Source organism: Tetrao urogallus (genome assembly GCF_951394365.1).
Source record: "Tetrao urogallus genome assembly, chromosome: 7".
NCBI classification, from domain to species: Eukaryota; Metazoa; Chordata; class Aves; order Galliformes; family Phasianidae; genus Tetrao; species Tetrao urogallus.
In genome coordinates this window covers 15,647,185-15,668,405 of record NC_136820.1, presented here as the reverse complement: position 1 = coordinate 15,668,405, position 21,221 = coordinate 15,647,185, and positions in this window count along the sequence as shown.

Here is a 21,221-nt window from a genome sequence, read left to right as displayed (position 1 = left end):
ATTTGTTGTTTCATCTAAGAATAATATGGAAGAGTTCCCTACGGTGCTGTTTCTCATTGCTGAAATTACTCCATTTGTTTCCTTTGGGAAGGAGAATAGCAAGTATCTCTTGCATCTTCTTTCAGTCTGAGGCCATGACCCCATATCTGAGAGCAGTAAGGTGTCACCTTGGTCAGCAGTAGCAACCCAGCTCTAACCTGGGAAACCCACCACAGTTCTGCCCCAGCTCATCTTCCAGCCCCAAACTTGCTGGCAACATGCTTATAAGTTTGCCATTAACAAGAATTCCTTCTTGCTGCCTTTTTGTACTGAAGATAAGTATGTTCTCCTTATGCATCCAAACAGAGAAGAGCTAGATGGGGCAGAAAAGCAGTTCCTATAATGATACCAATTGCTCATAAAGCACTGCTTCACATCTGTAGGGAATCTATGCCCTTCCAGGAGGTGCCTCCAGGTTATATGCTGGTGATTTTATACAATCCTGATAGAAAGAGGAATAACCACAGGCAGCAATTTGCTGGGCTAACTTACCTGCTTGCAGTCACTCTCCACACCTTAGTGCCAGTGCTGGAATAAGGCATTGCTATGGATCAGCCTGTGTGCTTGCTCTCTTCTCCTCGTCCCCATGCTGCAGAAATCAGAAAGGCAGTCATTAGCTTTGGTATCTGCCCAAGGATGGAGTTCATAAACATGAGGAGGATCAACTTTTCACACCAGTAGATAGGGATAGGCATAAACATGAGGAGGATCAACTTTTCACACAGTAGATAGTGATAGGACCAGGGAGGATGGTTTTAAACTAAAGAAAAGGAGATTTAGATTGGATGTCAGGGGGAAGTTTTTTACTGAGAAAGCAGAGACAAGTTGAAACAGGTTGCCCAGAGACATTGCAATTGTCCCATTCCTAGAGGTTTTTAAGTCCAGGTCGGATGGGACCCTGGGCAATCTGATCCAATATTTGATCTGATGGTTGGCAACCCTGCCTATGGCAGTGGGCTGGAGCTTGGTGATCCTTGAGGTTCCTTACAACCCACATTCTATGATTCTAGGAAGGCAAGACATAGAGCAAGGACCAGGCTATAATATCTTTTGCCTTGGGGACAGCAGTGTGCAACCACAACTGTATGTTGCTCAGTACAATCCTCCTGAGTCTTGAATCTTTTACATGCACAGAGCAGCAGTGCACACCCTGGCATCAAGTCCAGCAAAGGCAGCCATGATCCACACCAGCTCCAAAGCATGAGAGCCACTACTGGCTCTGGCTGTTTGAAGACGGCTTCAAGCCCAATCTCAATCAAGTCGTATCCCACACATCCTGTGCTCATAACTGCTTCATGAAGCTGCAGGTGGGTTTAGAGGGTAAGATACCCATCATAAAAGGGAATGTATAACAGAGTCAGGGTGTAATACTGAAAGTTTGACTGAAAATGCAGCCACTATAATTCTATTCTCAATAAAGCAGAAATAGTAACTTTTTTATCTACAAAGTTTAATTTTTAGGCTATATATTTGCAAAATTCAAATTACACTAGACTTCCCAGAATCTTCCTTCTTCTCCTACTCCTAAAAACTACGGAAAAGAAAATGTAACTGGGAGATAATGATGCACAGAAGCAACATTTCTGTTCTCTGTGCCTTTGTGTCTGTTCCTTCAGTTATTATGCCCAAGAGCGGGAAACTTGTTTTTCTGCTAGGAGAGCAAAGGGATGCATTTCCAATGGAGAGGACAGAAAATTCAAATCTGCTGCACCTACATTTTCATATCACACAGAGTTTGATCCAGTGAAAAGAAAGCAAGGGTCTGCCCCAGAAGTCCAGGGTACTGGGTAGAGGCAGAACTGATAATTCACATAGATGTGGATATTTCAAAAGCCCATAGAAGACAGCTTTGACTTTTGAGCATTTCAGTTACTATTCTGGAAGTTTGACATGATCCTATTACGTTGAATGTCAAAAGTCCATTTTATCCAAACTGTACTCAAAATCTGATCAGAGGGAACTACTTGAATCCCAGTCCTGGTGCTGAGATGTTGCTGAGGGACAGAAGTTCACCACCATTTGTTAGCTCATAGATAAACGAGGAGGTTTCTGAATGAAGTAATTGTTGTAAAAACAGGTATAAAGAGGATTAACTGTTCTTTCTGGTCAGGTAAGTTCTGATGACAGAAACCAAAACTAGCGTAAAAGAAATTCTAGTTTTCAAAATTGTGAAGTTATTGAATGGGTGCCTCATAGTCCCTGATGAAATGAAGTGCTGCTCAAGAGCTGAATCAAAAGACACACTGCCTTTAGGATTTGCATGAGCGGGGATCCCAAGAGGGCATGCTGCTCTCAGGTATTTACCAGAGCTTCTGCTTTGAATATCTTAGAGAAATGGGATTTTAGATAAATATAGAGCAAATGCATGCACAGGGATTTTTGAAAGAAGAATTAGAAGGTCAGTCACAAAGGGCTACATTCGGTTTATTATTACTCCAGCCACAGGAAATAAGAACAAAATAGCTGCGATGAGAAAGTTCAAGCAGTTCTTCCTTTCTCCTTCTCTCTTTCAAAACTAAGTAGATTTTCCTTGAAGCTTCTGAATCCCTTAGCAAACAATATTTTTTACATGTTTTGTGTGATCTGCAAACCAGGTTGCTTCCTGTGCTAGTTACTGATCTTTCTTAGTTCAAGTCAATCTCTGTTAAATTTGCTTCCCTGTTACTGTGTCAAAGATTAATTTGCTGTGATTTATATTAAAAAATCAGTAGTAATATAAATTAAAATCAATTTAACATGGCTCAAGTGATAGAATTTAGATCAAAAATTCCGTTTTTACACTTGTGAACAGAAATGTAAGTTTTATACCTCAGCTAGAATAAAATACTGCGGCAGGAATTCACTCTGCAAAAAAGAACCTGCAAGTTCATTTCCACCCATCACCTTCTTCAGGGTTCAGCAAGTCAGACACAGCCTTCATTTCTATTTGCAGCTCTACAGGAAGCTGCAGAAAACCTATTGCCAGGGGCTGCAAAAGGAGCGCACTGAACGAGCTATTACCTCCCCTGGCTGTGCATTTCTCTGCCAACAGCTGCTACATCTGTAGCGGCCCTCCGGCACAAGGTAGGCTGCAGCAGCATGCTGAAACCCTCACGCAGGCTCCATGGTACCACTGGCTGCAGACGGTTTATTTGTTTTGTTTTGTAAGTCGGGGCTCTCTGTTCCAGTGGAGTTGGGATACAAGATGGCAGCTGGGATCGGGCCCTAACTGTAGCCACTAAAAGCCCATCAGATACAAGCTATGCAACATTCTTACTCACTAGCACAGTAATGTAGTTGAACTCATACAGTTACAGAGATCTAATCACCTATTAAATCCTCTACAACTGCGTTATATGATTTTTCTTTGGCTTTTTGTCAAAAACTGTTGCCCTAGATGTTATTGATAAAATGCACTGGTGTGAAGCTATGAGGAGTAAGATATGGTTGCAATTGTTAATTATATGTCTCCAAATTACATAATTTTGTCTGCTTCTTTATTTTTTTTTTCTTTCTTCAACGTCAACAAACATCTCATTATTGGCAGAAGTATTACATTTGTATTCAAAGTGAATATAAACAAGTACCTAACAACCACTCTGGTATGATTTTATGAAATAATTCTCGGTGTGTCTATATAAATCAGTGAAGAATATGAAACCAAAGCTGCCTGAAACAAAATAAGGAAATTCCTCTGGAATTAGGTGTACAGGAAATCCCTGATCATTAACATGAGTTCTTTTTCCTTTGGCTGGTTCCTAGTCACCATATAACAAAATTTCTTTAAATCCTAAATTGTCTTCATCCTCCCTGAAGTTTCTGTGGTGTCTTCCTGGTCTCTACAGGAATCACTTCTGTTCAGTTTTTAATCTCTATTCCTTTTATTTTTGTATCTATAGAGAGTTCAGGGATTGCTGAGAGCCAAGGGGATGGCCAGAGTCAGTGGCTAAATTCTAGCAGATTGCCACAGATGAGGCACCTCCTTGCAGAGAACACTGGTGTGTTTGTGGTTTACTGCAGTATTACTGCTTCACACACTTATCTCACTCCTTCCTCCTTTGAGAGAATTATGACAATTCAATGGCCCACAGTGCTTAACCCCTTTGAAACCCATTTACACTGAATAACAGAATTTTTTGCAGTTTTGCTCCTTTGGCCTGTGACTGAGAGAGTTGAGACGTTAGCAAGCAGCAAAGCAATGTGTCCTTTTTCCTTATGAAAACTCTTCTGCTATTACAGAGAACAGAAACATAATGTCCTGCTGGAGTGAGAAACAGACGGAAGAAACGTTCAGTAACAATGCATGCAGGGTGATTGTTGCCTGGCTCATTGTCACATCCCACATCTGTCAGCATCAGCATGTCACATCTGCTGTCAGCACTTCTTCACCGCTGCTGCATTTGCAGCAGTGGGGCTGTACAACTAGACACCATTCTGATGGCTGCATTTCAGCCATATGTATGTGATCTTTCAGTCTTGGTGGTTAAGCATTGCTATAGAACTGCAGGAACAGGGAAAAGGAAAACAGTGTTTGTGGCCTGTGTGGGCAACGGGGATAGGAAACAAAAAGTAGCTTCTTCATTACCCAATGCAGAGCTGAACTACATAACATAACACTCTCAGAAGTGATCTGCGTTGCTGACCACGGGAAAGCAGCAATGTTATTTAGGCTTGTTACAACCAGACTCTGCCATTCCTATAGACTAGAGATAAAAATACAATTTAATATGTTTCTTGAGGTTCCAATACTGATTTTTCAAGCCAAGCTTTAATACTCACAGCTCTACATACACAGAATATGGATATGAACATGTTACTGTGTAAGAGATACGCAGTCTGGAAGCTTCTAAAATTGACAAAACAAACAGAGCTGTTAATAATGATACCTGTCTTTCTATTTTTTTCTCCCATAGCTATAGTCAAACTAAACCACACACAACTGCTCCAGATCTATCTCTGCAAAGTCTATTTCCACTTCTTATTTTTCTGCATAAGTATGTTGGATTTTTCAGGATTCTTCTTCAGGAATCTTCTACCTCTCAGGAACATTCTCTATATGGGTAAAATTTGTTTTTACATACTTGATATTTCATCTCCCTTTCAGTTATTAGTCATTTAATGGTAATATTAAAAAAAATGCAATGATTCCTATCAATAATCAGGTAATTAAAACTTGTAAGGCAGTTATTCTTGATATGGTGATATCTCACAGGATACCTGTGGTGTGAGTTTGTTTTAGTAGCAGAAAAGATAATGTAAGGTTACTCCAGACTTCAAAATACAGTAAAGGAATGAAAAGTGAAGTAATGATTTCAGCAGAAAGTTGCCAAAGCCGAAGATGTAAAGCACACACAGGAGATTTTATTTCTGAATACAAGGCTATCCATTTGTTTTCAGAACTCAAACTCAATACAAATTTGGGTACAGCTGCACAAAAACATGAGATAAATATTGGTATTCAAGTCTATGTACTTAGAGTCCTCCTTCACTTCTCAAATCACTCTGTACAGAGCTGCTGTAAGAGACAAAGTGCTTGAATAATAAACAGCACATCAGTTCATTAGAACAATGCAGCAACCTTGTCATTCTTAGGTGCATCTGGCACTACAGTCAAGCCCTCTCATTATATTTAATCATCAATATTAAGTATTCATTCACTCAAAAGGAAGCATTTTATAAAATGTTTCTTCTTGTTTTGCTCTACAGTTACCTCATGTGCATTGGAAAATAAGATTATGTAGAGGTGTGAACCTCTACAGCCAATAAAGTCAATGGACTATGGACTAGGACTTCCAGGACCCAGATTTTCAAAAACATTTTAGATATCCAATATTAAGTTTAGGTCTTCATTAGATTAAAGTTCCAAAAATACTGAATTCTGTTCTGAAAACTTTTCATCTTAAATGTTGATTGAGACTGATTGTAGTAAATATTGTGTGAAATGCGGATGCAGAATAATGCCTAACTAGAAGTGTTATTTGTTCTGATAAGATGGAAGAACACCAAAAGTGCTTCCAAACACTAGAATTCAATTTAATGATGACTATCATTGCTTCAGAAAAAAGAACTTTCTTAACATTTTTACTATAATTATATTTTCTGTATAACAACTGGTTGAAATCTTAGGTAATATAAAAAGCCTAGTAAAAATAGGCTAAACCCACTACATGAAATATTGGGTAGCTCCCATGCTTTTAGTGGATTCATATTTTCTATATCCAAACATCAAAGGAAGACAGAGAAGCTCAGTTTGGATCAAAGCTCATAATACCTCATTTGATTTCCATTCTTGTGTCTGTGAATGAAAAACGTGACTTGAAAACAAAGAATGAAATCTAATAACACAAATCTATCATCATAATCACCTAAAACTGGGAAATAAAAAGTCTAAATTTGAAGTATTTCATTCCTGAAAGAGAATCAATAATGTAATGTTACGTGTCTATGGGAAGATCAGTCTCAGAGGTAGATACCAAGGAGTTCTTTGAGAATCAGAAAAACTAGCAGTCCACAAAGCCATCTAGACATTGCTAAAATTAAAATATAGGAATACTTCAGAGAGCAGAATGAAAAATTCCCACAAGAATTGAAGTAATGCTGTCTCTTATTCCTTCTATAACATAAATATGTTGACTATGTAACATATTTGTATGTCTTGTAATACTTGCAAGATAGAATACCACAAAAATGTTCTTTCCCCAGAAGAGTCTATAGGGCCAATAGCTACTGGCCACTCCTGAAAGAAATACTGATTTAATTCTGAAACAGCAGAAAAGGGACTAGGATTAGGATTTGTCAATTTCTAAACAAGCACTTCATCCACGAGGCTACCATCTGAAGGGGGGAAGTTACTTTTTCAGTCTTATTTTAATTTGAAATTAAACTAAAAATAGTGGCTCAAGCTACATTTATGTGGCAGCCACTTCTTTATGGCTCATTAGACATCCATCTAGAAGTTACTGCTAAACTGTTTTACTCAGGGGATTTAAACAGAGGTACTAACTGGGTCTGAGTCTGAGCTGTTTAGGTATGAACCATGTGAAAACCTGAGTGCCTGCTCTCTAAGTTCTTTATTTTGCCTGCCTTCCAATGAAAACTCAGAAGAATTTCAGGATTTTCAGTTCAGCCCTCCAAGTACTTATTCCTGCAGGCAAGGGATTTGCGGGAACAGTCCCTTAAGTTTTCATACTCTGAGTTTAATGTGCCAAAAAATTTTACAGACTATTCTGTGGCTTAGAAATTATGCTTAATGCAGATTTAGTGCCAACAGTTTTTAAACAATTTCCTTCAATATTAGACATAATATTGCAGTGGAAGTTTGAAATAGAACTCACTTCCTTGGTTAAATATTATCCCCCTGCCTTTCTGACCTGCAAAATATAAAGGAAAGACATAGAGCATATGCTTAAGCATGTAGTCCCATTAACTTCAATGAGCATGGGAAAACCAAGTGAGGATTTATGTTTCTTTAAGCTATTATTTTAACGTTTTTCTGATGAACTGAATAATTAAACAAATCTTTAGAGAGAGGCATTGGAGATATAGTGCTAAATAAATCACAGTTTTTCAGTAGAGGAGGCTTCTATTTGCCTAATGGAAAATGCTGGATCTTCACAGATATTGAAAGTGTTCAAATGATATGGATTTATTGGAAGCTGTTGAAGATCTCACAAAGTTGAAATGAAAAAAAAAAAAAGAAAAAAAAGAAAAAAAAAAAAACAACAACCAGAAAAAGCCTCCATGACAAAGCATTTCACCTTTCATTTTTGGCAATTTAAATTCTCTTCATTACTTAGGAGTATTTAAGACCCTGAAAGAACAGATAAATAATGGTTTGGGTCCTAAAATTTTCACAGATTCATACTAAAATTTGGCAACTATTGTTTAAAGTATGGCTTCTACTTTTCATCCTGGGGGAAAAATTAAAAATCAGTTCTCCATATACAGTGGAATATAGCATCACATGATCAATCCTCTACCTCATCCTGCAACTCCATGTACAGGGTTTCATCCAATTGCTTAAAATATCACATACACCTGCAAAAGGCAATGAGATATATGTGAGTGAGAAAAAGTCACAATTCTGGGTACTGAAATATAATATATATAACAGCTTGAAACTTGTGAGAATATTGCACAGGATTTCTTTCAAATCACAAACTAATAACATAGCTCTCAAAATAATTGGATTAGATGCATCTTTTGAAACTGCTGGATCTTTCATCTGTTGAGAAGATCTTGCAAGAACAAATTGAAGATTCAATCTGTTATTCTTAGTCACCAAGTAACAAAAGATCCAGTTGGTGGCAGCTTCCAGCACTTGGTTCCTGGTCGATGGAAGTAACATTTTGTTTTCCCCAAAATTAAACGGATCATTTTTACTGCATATGTTATATCTAATTACAAATTAATCATTGCTGTGTTAAAGAGTTGTGGAGAAAACCCAGTTCCTTATTATGTACTCTAGAGCTCTGTCTAACCGAAGTGTTTTTTGTGTCAAAGTGACAAAACTAAGTGTATATGCTGCAACTTGAAGCAAAATAAATCAGTAGTCCTACAAAAGCCAAGTATCTGCAAATTACTGATAATGAAATGTAGGTTTTTAGCAGCAGGAAAAATGTTTCTGGTAACTTACCCTAAGCAAAATCATTTTAATTTAATAGGATTTTTTGGATTATTTCTCCCCTCACCAGCTCACTTGAGCTTGGAAACCTTAGGCTGTTCCTGACTGTTTGGCTTCAGTGACTCATTCTAACCAAGTTTTATGTGTTTTATATTCCATGGTACTGTGCCATTTTGAGAGCACACATTGTATTTTTGTTAATAAAATAAGATGTATAAAGTAATTCAGTCATAGAATTACTGGCTGCCCCTTATGTCTTATATTAAAAAAAAAAAAAAAAAAAAAAAAAAAAGTTGAAATAAAAAATAAGAGTTGGATCAAGAAAGCAATTAAATTGGGTTAATTGACATTATTCTGGACTCAAAGCGTCCATTGGCTCTCAGACCTACATTTAATAAAGTATTTATTTGCACAATCCATCTGTGTATAAGCATTCAAGGAAAAAAAGAGAAGACAGAGTACAAACAAAGCTTTTAATAGATCCATTAACAAATAGATAAGTTGACATTTATCTTTGATATGTCAATTACAGATGAATCTCATTACATTAACACATTTCTCCATAAATTTCCCTTGGGCAGATAAGGCATTTTTTACTGCACTTGTCTTACAACCAACTGTGCACTTTCCAGCCCGGGAAATAGTAGCAATGCCCACAGTTTCCCCTAGAATAAAGTTTGTCTTCATCTTCCATTGACACAACCTAATGTCTCTGCAGAAATTGATATCTTCTGACACCTGACTTAGAACGATCAAGCTCCCATCTTAGCCAAATACAAGACTGCTTCATCTTTTCAGCTATGTGGTACAAATACACTCCACTACCACATTCTGCCATGTTCACGCACACCCAAGAGCTATATGACAGTTTTTTTGAGGTTTAAACGTTTGCATAGAACACACACAAGGCATCCAGGAGTACACATTTAAGTTGCAAAGTAGGGTTGCTTCTCGTGTTTTCCATAGAGTCATAGGAGCTCACAACTGCGGATTTTTACTAACACTTTCAATTGCCCAAGCATTTATTTACTTTGCCTGCCACATCTCTTGGGATTCGTGAGATAACATACACTGGAAGGTAGTGAAATAACCTAGATAAAATTTGTAATTTATAAATTCTCCTCCACTGTTGGGTAGCAAACCTTTACTTAAGTATGGCTATATGTTATTTTTTCTGTTGGAAAGGTAATTCTGTTTAGCCTTGGCTCAGCTAACTCTGCTATTACCTTTAAGCCAAAGGACTTTTCATCAAAGAAAAGACTGCTATATGATATTTTAGCAGAGACAAATAATCTTTTCATGAATAGATTTAGAGAAATATACATGATGTAGTGTTTATAGGCTTATATAAGATCTATACGTCACAAGCGTGTTTTTGATATACAGTACATTGCACAGTGAAGTTGGTACAGATATCCTTCTGCAAATCATAATTTTGCTGCAGAATATAGAAGGCATATATTGGAAGTGGCTTATTTCAACAGAAAATGAGATTCTATATGGTTTGGGTACTTTTCTACTTGTTTTAAATACCCTGTGTATGTAGATGAGCTACAACTGAGCTGAGCTGGCTTTCACACACACTAACCAGTAGCAGTAAGCAGTGTGAGACACAGCATAGCAATGTATGGACTAGAAAAAGGCTGGAATTGGAATTTTATCACAGCAGTGATAAAATATGATACTTTTAATATACTATGCCAAACTACACAACTGAAGTACTTGATAATGCATACATGGTAATGAAAATTAGTACACTGAAAGTAAAGTGGAAATACTAAAACGCTACCTACTTCTGTAAAGAATAGTCATCTTATGACTAGATAAATGAATATATATGAAATTTCCATTGTATAAAAATATGCTGCTGAATGTCACAATGACTGTGCACATATATACACATTCACAAAAAAATAATTTGAAATGCTGGCAATTTCTTTAGATACTAACCTTTTTGTACTTTTCCATTTATGTATTCTAAATAGAATGAGCATAATTTGTAAGGCGCTCAGTGAGAAATTCTGCTAGGGCTTTTGAAATGATGTATGATGCACACCCTTTAGGCTATATTCTCCTTTGAATAAAAGCTCAATAACACTGAAGTTTTCACTTCAAAACAAGACTATTATGCTTAGATAAATTACATCTATGTTAAAAGATGGGCCCCTAGCATTTTTATTTCAATATTTTAGACAGAAAACAACATGTTCAACTTTGTTAACTTCAGTTCTGGCTACAGAATACAAATCTGTGTTAGTTTAATATTTTCAAAGTAAATTTGAAAACCCTTATCAAGCAAATTCTTTGAATTTTTCTTAACTTAGAAAATCCTACTTCTTCTCTTACGTAAAAAAAAAAAAAAAAAAAAAAAAAAAAATTGTCCAGGTCTGTCTCTATCTTCATTTCCCTGAGACCAAAGCAAATTACATCACAGGCAAACTGAGTTCAGACTGATGAAATCCTTAAGACAAGATCTATGCATGTCTTAATGTGCACACTACAAACTGATTGTTTCACTATTGTGTCAAGGTATGGATCTGACCCTGCTGTAGTCATAAAATCAAAGAAAAACCCCACAAACCTATATAGTAGCAAATTTGCTCTAGGACTGAGTATGGAATACATGGCCTAATTTAAAGCTGAAATCTCATTGATTTCAGACTCATGGCCCAAAGGCAAAAATTCCAGTGCTGTTGCCAGTGATAGCAGTGGTAGAACTCCCACTGGGTGCGATGTAAGTTGGTTGGTTTTTATATCACATTTGCATCAGAAAGACATTGAGTGAAATGTCCCTACCAGTGTCAATAGGATTTTTGTGACTCACCAAGCAAGGACCAAGATTTCATTTCTTATGTCTGCATAACCAAAGACCCTGGATTAATATTGCTAGTACCGACTGCAACTGACATGTTTCAGGGTTTTTTTATCTTTCTGAAAAATTTTGCATTTTCTGAGTACTACTCAGCTCATCTCTACCTTGGTTTTCTTATTTATTTTTCTTTTCACATTTCTCTTTTCAAATACAAGTCTTTTCAGCCCAGTGCTCCAAGCAGCATGGTTTTGGAGGCACACAGGAATCCCAGTGTGAATAAAGAAAATTTAAGAAACGGAAACTTCCCTGTATTTCATTGTTCAATAAACCAAATTGTGATAATATTTATATATCTCTAAACATAGTGAAAGTTCATCAAAGTTTTTGATTAGTTAAAGAAGTAATAGTTAGCTACTGTTGTGAGTAGCATTAACAATTTTTAGCTCCTCTGGAAGTACTTTCTGTATACAGATATCAGCAAGCTATTTCCTTAATAACCCTGTTCAATTCTACATCAATGACAGAATTAAATCAAAACTGTTTCTATGGATCCCCTAATCGGTGCTGGAGAAGAACAAAGATAGGGCTGTAATATTAAGGACAATCTCTATTTCCAGAAACCTTTCATAATTCCATTATTAAAATTCCTGGTATCACAAAATGACTTGGCATAGACTAACGCATAGACATAAGCTCTGCAATCAGACAAGAAACATAAATGTTACACAGACAACGGAGGATGATCATAGCTTACCAAATGACGATCAATCACCAGTTGTGTGGTGTGTTGTGTGGTGTGTTCATAATCTCTCTTCTTTAAGAATCTAGGGTGAAAATATATATATATATATATTTTTTTTTTAAGAAATCACTAATAGATTTTGTGATTCTGAAATATCTTCTATGCTTTTAAAATGACAGATATGCTGTAAATTCTTCTCTATTCATTAATATACATCCTTTGATCAATGAGTTGTTTGCCTGCTTACGACATTTTAACACATTATCCCATTTAATATGGAATAATTTTAAAAAACAAAATGCCAAGAATAGCCATCTCTTATCTCTGATAGCCATAAAAAAAAATAGAGCAAAGGGCAGAGTAGAAGCTGGATAGGAAATAAAGGAAATAAATATACCTAGTAAAGAAATAATATCAAAATAAATTTTTGAAAATGTAGGCTCTGTCAATATTAATCACAAGTTTTTCATGTAAGAAAAGAGAAAGCAGAGAGCCCAGAAAGAGCCTTTCTAGAGGGAGTGAAAGCAAGTGTTGGCACAATAGGATGAACTATGAGCCTGGCATTCCAAGCTATCTCTTCTCTTCTCACCAAGCCTTAGATAAACTCCAGTACAGGGTTTTTTTCGCAAGTATAATGGAAACATTGCTGCTTTTACTATCTGAGGTAATCTATAACTTATGTTTCCCTGGCATATGAAGTAGGCAGAACTAAAAGCTTTGTTGACTTGTAGATTAACTCTTGCATTACACATTGTGAGTTAATGGGATATATATTTTATAGCCTATAGTTGTATTTTTATGTAGAATAGTGAACGTACAAGAGGTTTGTATCTTTCATTAAGAGGATTAAAATATTTGTGGGTGAACAACGTCTTTAATAAGCTGTTGATGTAGGAAAAGCATCATATGCTGGGCAAGACATTTAAACTTTAGTGAACATTTTATATCAGTGTTTTAATGCTTCCGCAAAGCAATAAAACTGGAAACAAAGTGAAGAAATTCTGAATCTGAGCAGAGTTGAAAAAATCTCTTTTACTCTAGATCCCAACCCAACACCAAATGTCAATGCCACTACACAATTTGAATACCATGCTCAAGCCTAACTGTAAACAGACAGTTAAATTCATCTCTAATGTAAGTGCTGAAATCACTGGAAATATGCCTGCTTATATTAGGTTCATTTGTGCTTTTTTTTTGCTACTATATCTTAAAATATTTATTATCAGCTGCATAAAATATACCATTTAAGAACATATGGTCTGGCAAAACATCACCCTTTTCTTCAGTGTTTCTGGAGTTTGAGTTAAGAGAGTCTTTACAAACTGCAGATGGAATAAAATAGCTGAAGACTAATATCACAGTAACAGTTGGAGATAAGAACGCATACTTGCAAGGGATGTGCTTTTAAAGGCAATCAGAGTACTATTAAAAAGAGTGGCAATGGCAGCAGCAGCAAGTCAAGCATATACATACCAGTTAATGCCTGGCTGGGTAGCTCAGTTCTCCACATACAGAATAACTGAAAGTAATGCTTTGATGACTATTTTTCAGTCTTTGTGGCAAACTACCCCTGCACGGACACATCTCCATTCCCTACTATTTCATCCTTGCAGATGAAAAAGTACGTTCACATGAGAGTCATTATGAGTTGGGAAGAAATTTGCAAACAATCTAATTTTAAAAGGATAAGTAATGAACCTGGATCTCAACTTCTGTTACAGTAGTTATTTGATAAGCTTGAACTAAGATTCAGAGGGACAGAAGAAAGGACAGTCACTGAAATGGTATAATTTAGTGCTTAGAAAGGAACTTAGAAACATATCACAGCTATAATTCAGGCTAATGTTCCATTTCATTTGAAAAGGGAGTCATTAGAAAATGCTTTGAAGCATAAGAATGTCTGTCCATTGGATTTCCTGGCTAGTCTAGGAAAGATCTCAAACAGTTTCATAGAAGGTTATGTAAAGATCCAGACTTAAAGATAAAAATAGACAATGTACTATGCAGAAAATTATCATCTTTTCTGGTGCCCTTGGGTTTTGCCCTGCAAGTGCTTACTCACTTAAAAAATCCTAATGTCTCCAAACCCCACTTACTTTCTAATTAGAGTATTATTACTTACATGAGTAAGCATTTGCAGGATAAGTGCTTTTGCAAGCAATCTGAGAGAGGCCAGTAAGTGAATGAGCACTGGAATGGAATGATCCATTTAGCTACCCAGGAAGCCTGCGTATGTCTGAGTTGTGCCCTGCAGGCAGTAAATTACCTTTCTGTGAGTAAACAGGACCTATAATCAGCTAAGAGCCTGACATAAGAACAGCATTTCCTTGTGCAATTAGTGTAAAACAAAATAAATAAAGAAATAGCAATTTGTAGGTGTCTGACAGCACATGGGGTGATCAGAAAGATAAACATAAGTAAAGATGTAGATCAAGATGAAGTTTGGATTTGGGAGCAGCAGAGAAGCCCCAAATAAAGGGCAAAGTGTACTCTCTGTCTCCCCAAAAGGGACAATGCTGTAGCTCCTTCTCTTTCTGGTAAATCCACATCTACCTTCAATAGCCCTGTGTCTTTATCCTGTTCAAAACTATTTTGGATGAAGAGCAGAATAGTATAAAGCAAACTGTGTAAAATGCCAGGATTTTTAGCTAGGTAGACTTACATGCCCCAAGAAATTAGAGGGTGAAAAAACAGTAAAAATCTGCAAGGTTCCAATGATGTCAGATGGCCAGTGAGGCTTCATTTCTAAACAGTCATTTTTCCATCAATTCAGTTTCCTACGCATAAGCATCTGACATCATTTGAAACATCTTCTGATACCAAAGACATCTGATCAGTTATGGCAGAGGAGACAGGACTCATCAGAGCCCCGTCTCTGGTAATTCTGTAATTCTTGGGGAGCCAAGAACTGAACACTGTATTGGTGTGGCTTCACAGGTTTTGAGTACAGGGTTCTTAGATATACTATGAAATATACATATAGTAGGAAGGGTCTTTCTTCATAATTTACAACTCTACATATGGAAGGTTTTTAAGCACTACCTTTAAAACCAACAAGAAAAAGGAGAATCTATTGTTTTATTAAAATGCTGGCACATAATGTAAAGAAAGAGAAAAAAAAGAAAAAAGAAAGTTGTCTAGCTGTGATCTCTGCTAGTTCAAATGCATACCTTGTATGGGTTGTTCATCGTGGAGAGCTGAAATATCAAAACAAATAACCTTTGTATATTGGAAAGAAAAGCCAACAACCATTTGCAGAGCAAACAACAAAGCACAGGCTAAATAACTTTGTGGCAAACAGTTCATTTATGCAAGAACAAATTATTTTGTCATTATACTGACATTTTACTACAAAATAGTTTCACCTTCAACTAGCATACTAGCTCCATCATCTTTTACCTCTTCATTTCAAAACTCCCAAGAACATGAGGTATGCCTTATGTAAGGTAGGCCCTCTCTTGCAATGCTAACATACCAAAAATAACTCAACTCAGATTAATTTTCAATGTTCTGTTATGGTCAGAGAAAGAATAGTATTCACATTAAAGTTTTTAAGAGGGAGTTACCAAATCAATTATGATGATTATTCTAATATGCAGGAAAATACTAAAAGTACACTGCACTCGGTATATATTCTTAGGTGTGAAAGGAGGAAATTCAGAAGACAGATGCAGAAACAGTGCTACTTTTAAATTTTTTTTCTATGTTGGATACACAAGTGAGTTGTAAATTCAAGCAAGTGGAAAGATGCAGTTTCATTTTTCCTTCAGAATAAAATTTCCAAATTTTTTCTACCTTTCTGTTCCTCATGTTATATTCTCTCCTTATGTCACATACCTGAATATACCACTCCATTTAGTGCTGTTTTATTTATTTAGAGATGCTTAAATTCAGATAATAGGCACCTTCACTGTTTTCTAGATCTATTCTTGATGTGGGAGCACGTGAGTCATGTAAGTGGGAAGTCCTCAGTCTTCTCCTGTGATGTGAAACTCAGACACTGGTGTCTGAAAAATGAATGTTGTTTTCTCTCTGTGGAAAATATATGAAACTTCAAACATCCGAGCATCTTTTATTGAGACCAGTTCTTATTGAGGAAGCTATTCACAGGATCAATCAATACTCATCTTCTGGCTTGGTAAGCATCTCTTACAAGTAGCAAGTTGACTGGGAGAACATCAGCAAATTGCTGTCTCCCACTCATCATCTAGGATACATAAAAGATTCACTTCAGCAGTACTAAGTGTTTGAGGACAATCCCAGGTGCCACATTTAACATGAGAGCTGGGACTGTCATCCTGTACGGAGCTAAGGTTGTGTGTGCTGTCTCTCTTCTCATCCTTTCAAATTGTACCTTCAACATGAAATGATGCAGGGAAAGCGATCTGCAGACACCAGTGCTATATTCAAAGTGCAAACTTCTGTTTGAGCAGCGCATAGGGAAGAGATACAAGTTCCAACTTAATTCATGGAATTTTTAAGAAGTCTGTAGTGAGATGGGTATGCCACAAGCTGGTATAGTGTTTAAAAACATTAAACTTACAAAAATGATATTGAGGATGGTAAGAACAAAGAAAGATGCACGTACATTTTTGATAATAAAAAACATAGCGGGGCGGAAAGAAAAGTTTCCTTTTCTTATTCTGTAGAAGCAAGACTACAAAAGAAACATCTCTCATTTCTTATGTCATTGTTATTCTGCTCACACTGTTATAAGTAAACAGCCCAGCTTATTCAGAAAACAAGACTGATTATCCACTCTGTTACGCAGAGTATCTTTATGAGCAGCTAGCAGACTGCTGTTGTTTTGTTGGTTTGCTGTTTTTTTTGTTTTTTTTTTTTTTTTTTTTTTTTGTTTTTTTTTTTTTTTTTTTTTAATAAAATGTGGAACAAGAGACTGGAAGGCTTTTTTGAAAAAAAATCATGCAATTAACATACAAAATCTTCTACAAGCTCAGAGAAGTCAATGGATTCAAACAAGATCTGGATAAGTCCCAGTGCTCTCTATCATTTGCAACAATAATTAACATATTTGCAAGTCTGGCTCCAATTACCCAGCTGTCATCAATTATGCCAATAAATTCCTGAGGATTAATCTCTACAATACATGAAAAAATGAAGATATAGTTGTCAATATATAGAGGAGCTCACTAAATATTTTCCAGGATATATAGTTCTTTAATGTTGTATAACTAGCCTACTTCGTTAAATATGTCACTGGAGTTAGCTTGCTACTCAGCTAATACAGATTCAAAGGAATCAAATCTCTATAAATACAGGAGATGCTACAGCTTCAGCAAAGAAAACTGATCTATTAAGAAGGTTTTTTCAAATGACTTTCAGCAAGCCTTGGGGGCTAAGTCTGGCAAAAATGAACATGTCAGGTTTCATTGAAAATCACAGCCTGGCTAAAATGGGATTTTGAAAGATGAGCCACCTGCTTTATTAAAAACAACATCACAAGATATCTTTAGTTTATTTTACAGGCACAAAACTGTGTTCCACATGTAATTTTAAAATGTGTACAAAAGTTTAAAAACAAATGGAGCTATTTTTTAAGGACCTTCCTTTTCCTTGTCATCATAAACCTCATAAATATAAGACTCTTACAGTGGAGATTTCCCCTTCCTTCTGTTTTGGCTCCAGGGAAAATCTACAGAAAAATAAAACTAAATCTACAATATGAGAGAATCAAAACCATAAAATGTGAACTACATTACTGAAGAGAATGCTGAAAGACAAGATACAAATCTCACTGAGAACAAGATGACAGATATACTAACTTTTCCATAGACCACTTTAAAAAACAAAAAATGCACAGCACAGAGAAGAGGCAGGTGGTGGATGTTCATAGGCAAAAAGTCACCATTTCAGACAATGTGATACGTGGTAATCTGCACTCCAGAATTACAGCCCTATTCTATAAGCCCACTGTTAGGTCAGTGATGGCGTACAGTCCATCATAGGAAAGTCTGCAGTGCTTCAATACAGCACATAACATCTCTTTTTAGAGATCACCGAGGATCATGGCATCTGAGGTACTGAAGACCCCATGCTCATTGGAGAAAAGGACAAAAAGGAAATTACAGATTGGAACCAAGCATAGAATTGTAGAATAATTTGGGTTGGAAGGGACCTGGAAGACTACCTAGTTCCGACCCCAGTTACGTGCAGGGACATCTCCCACTAGATCAGCATTTCCAAAGAGTTGTCCAACCTGATCTTGAACACTTCTGGGGACGGGACATCTGTAACTTCTCTGGGTAACCTGTTCCAATGATTCATCACCCTCATAGTGAAGAATTTCTTCCTAATGTCTAATCTAAATCTACAGTCTTTTACTTGAAAGACATTAGCCCTCCTTCTGTCACTGCACTCCTTGATAAAGAGCTCCTCTCCAGCTTTTTTGTAGGCCTACTTTTGTACTGGAAAGCCACTAGAAGGTTTCAGGTCTCCCTCAATTTTTCTTTTAGAAATTTCTGACCCACATTTGACACTGATATCTTTCAACACCAGTGGGATCAAATTTGCTTTATATAACAAGCCCTTTACCCACCAGTCAAGACAGTTGCATCCCATATGGACCAAAGTAGTTATTTACAACTGTCTAGCAACAGCAACAGCTTCATACTGGATAAAAGAGAAATATATATTATATTCAACTGAAATGCAGAGGGAAATTCATTGGTAGTTATCACTGACACTATATCAAATGGATTGTAAGTGAGGAATCTCAAAGTGAACATTTCTTTTCTTACATTTTGTAGTTTATTTTCTAAACCCTGCTGAAAACATAATGGGAATATGCATAGCTGTGACTGCTAGCTGTGGCACATGAAGGACAGAGCACAACAGCTCTGCAAAAAAGCACAATGATTATCTTGTTTCTCCTGTTGACATTTGGTAGTTCTTGTGATTGCATATGTATCACAGCAGTCTTCAGACATTGAAAAAAATTGGTAAAGAAACAAAGTACTTCTTTTACCTCTATTAAAAATGTTTAAGTCCCAGCAAACTAGAATTTCTAGCTACTGCCTTGTTAGAAAGATAATGGACTAACAAAGAAATCTAGTCTGTCTACTTTCCTCAATCCCTTTTTTAGTTTTTAATTTCTAAACCACCAGAAAGATTAATTACTTTATGAAATATTTCCTTGTAGTTCAGCAATAACTTCTACCAAGGCATACTACCCTTTTTAAATGCATATATACTTATAAACATACAGTTATGCACATATGTGTGATTGCTGAAGTACTGATTAAAAAAAAAATAAAATAAAATCAGTAATGATAAAAAAGAAGGCAAGAAAGCAATACGGGAAAAAGCAATGCAATACAAGGTTTCCCATGCTATCCTGTTTTCTCAACAGGGAAATAAGCTATGCTCTATGAGTGATGGTCATTCATCTATCTGCCTTTCACAGTATAAATATTAGATAAGAGCATTTTTATTTTGTTCATTCAGAACAGTCATCTCAACCTCTGAAATTCATACAATACTGTGAATAAGATACAGGGCAGTCACCACTCAGAGCACTGTGTTTTATAAGAAATACTGGATTTTTATCGTGAGCGAGGTACCATTCAAACTGATCAAATTGCACTCAACTAGATTGTCAGTAAAGCAGAAGACAAATAATCTCATCGTCCTCAGAACACTCTCCAGCAATACATTACAGTAGTTTGGATTTCCACTTCAGTCAGTGCTGGCTGCCAGCAATAGCACTAATTAATTGAAGTCCATCAGCATTTTGACTGATACCAACTTAAACCCAGTAGAATGCAGAATTGCTTCTAATGTTAATCTGTGGTTTTAGAGGATGGGAGGCTGATTACTGTTCTCTGATGATTGCCAATTCAACAAAACTTCTTTATAAACACTGAAAGATTCCTATAGAGCTTCCTTGGGACTGAGGCAGATTTCAAACACTTCTATTTGTATCCACCATTCCTGCTCAGGTCCTTAGCAGCAGGTCAGAGTATTTTGTATCTGGGGATATTCAGGGTGTCCAGCTGACTGCTTTCTAGATGGCATATCCTGCCTTTTTCATGGTAAAAAAATAATAAAAAAAAAAAATAAAAAAAAAAAATAAAAATCAAAATTTTAATGAAACTGAAGCACATAAAAATGCTCTATAGGGTTGTGTTTTTGCTTATTGATATCACATGATACCATCAAATTGAACCCATACAGCCTTTTAGTGACTTTTAAGCTTGTGCTAGTTCAGGAGATAAAATGAGCTGTATGATGACTCAGCATGAGTAAGTAACAGACAAGACCAAAGCTGGGATGTAAGTCCTTTTCTTTCTAATTACCATTTTGTACAACTGTACTGAGACCTGGCAAGAAGTATCTTGGCAACACAGACTACTCAAACTGTTTATGGTCTTTGCCTCTGGCTCCTCTCATCATTCCTGTCTTAACTGGATAATTTCCTTTGCCTGAAAAATCTGCACTTATTCTGGTCATTTTTTCCACATCTCTCCAGCTTTTCAGCCCTGGTTTCTGATGCTTTCTCACATTTCCCAGTTGATTCTTCATTCTAGCTGCTTCCATGGGCTGCTCTGTCCTCGACTATTCTTTTCTGCTGCATTATTACTCTGCCCCACTTTTTCCCCCCATGCACAGCAATAAGCATGCTGTTTTGTGTACCATCAGCTATTAATGTATGTTATCAAATCTTACATTACCATCTTCTCTAACTTAGCACTGATACCTTTAGCATCAGGTGTTTAGTTTACAGACCACTAATGTAGTCTGGCAACCACAGCTCTGGTGTAGAAACCAGATGAGTTCATCAACAATTACAAACAAACAAACAGAAACCCTTTGAATTATCTTAACCGACCTCCGTAGTGGAGGCTGCTCTTGGAACTGCTTTCCCACTATCCCTTTAACACTCCCAGTATATCATGGGTACTGAGATGCTACTCATCTGAGAAAAGTCTGACTATAAAGGAAACAAATAAGTTTTTAGCTCTTCATTTCAAGTCTTAAAAAACAAAAAACAATTACACAAAACAAGG